Source organism: Morus notabilis, unplaced genomic scaffold (assembly GCF_000414095.1).
Source record: "Morus notabilis unplaced genomic scaffold, ASM41409v2 C11357200, whole genome shotgun sequence".
Taxonomy (NCBI): domain Eukaryota; kingdom Viridiplantae; phylum Streptophyta; class Magnoliopsida; order Rosales; family Moraceae; genus Morus; species Morus notabilis.
Genome location: NW_010386020.1, coordinates 1 through 994, shown reverse-complemented (window position 1 = coordinate 994; position 994 = coordinate 1). Strand labels below are relative to the sequence as shown.

At 30.7% G+C, this 994-nt stretch overlaps 1 non-coding gene across 1 annotated transcript; it reads left to right on the top strand.

The window, feature by feature from the left end:
- Nucleotides 1–640: 640 nt before the first annotated feature.
- On the top strand, nt 641–759 carry LOC112095000. Its single transcript, XR_002903727.1, has one exon. It is a non-coding gene; the product is annotated as a small nucleolar RNA snoR83 (small nucleolar RNA).
- Nucleotides 760–994: the final 235 nt, after the last annotated feature.

Genomic DNA, 994 nt, shown 5'->3' with positions numbered 1-994 from the left:
AAAATATAACCTGTTAAGGGGTAAAAAAACTGGAACAAAATAGTAATTTTAGTTTTATGGATTTTACAGAACTTTGACATGTATACTTGGGTCATTACTATATTCATAATAACATAAGAACATGTAAGAAGTAGTGTATAAATATTTTTTGATAATGTGTATTATTTGCTCTTATTATATTCATAATAGGATGTAAGGAGCTATAAAGGGAGTGTATATATGCTTACTCTGCAAGTGGTGACTGGAATTTCTCTATATATAACTGTTTCAGCTTTGTTATTTGCTTTTTGTTAAAGTTTACTTGATGGCTTGCGTGGTTTTTTATTAGTTGTTTGGTGACTAGTTCGTGGCTTGCAGTCTTTACTATATTAAATTGAAAAAGAACAAAATACAATAGAAAGAAAAAAAGGCAAAAGATTCTACTAATAAAATTGAAAGCATAGAAGTTGATTATGTTTTACTTGTTTTGGTTTAGTCAAGATTTGAGACCTTTAAAACTTCTATTGAAATTGATAAATTGCATATTCTCGACCCCAATTTGTGTTTAGGGATCCCTTATTAGTATATTCACAACAGTAAGATGCTTAAACTTCTGTTTCCGCATGCACAATTATTGTCGTAAGATGCTTGTGCCTTCATAATCCCAAATAAACCTTTTTTATGTTTATCTGATTCATGGGAGGCAGATATGAAAAATGGTAGTTCGCTGATAGTGCCTTTTCTATTAGAAGGTATGCTAATGGTACTTACCGCACATACATCCGTTCCTCTACTATGTTTCCCAGTTAATCTCCTAGAGAAACAGATGTGGATCTCTGAATAGTTTTGCTGAATTTCCAAAGTGATACACTACAACATTCTTTAAATGGGATGACTATTCTCTGTCAAATTTGAATTCTTCAACTATACTGGATATTATCTTAAATTCTTAACCTCATAGAGAAGAGTTTTATTTACGTGGAAAAAGAGCATTATAGAAGTTGTTAAAGATAGA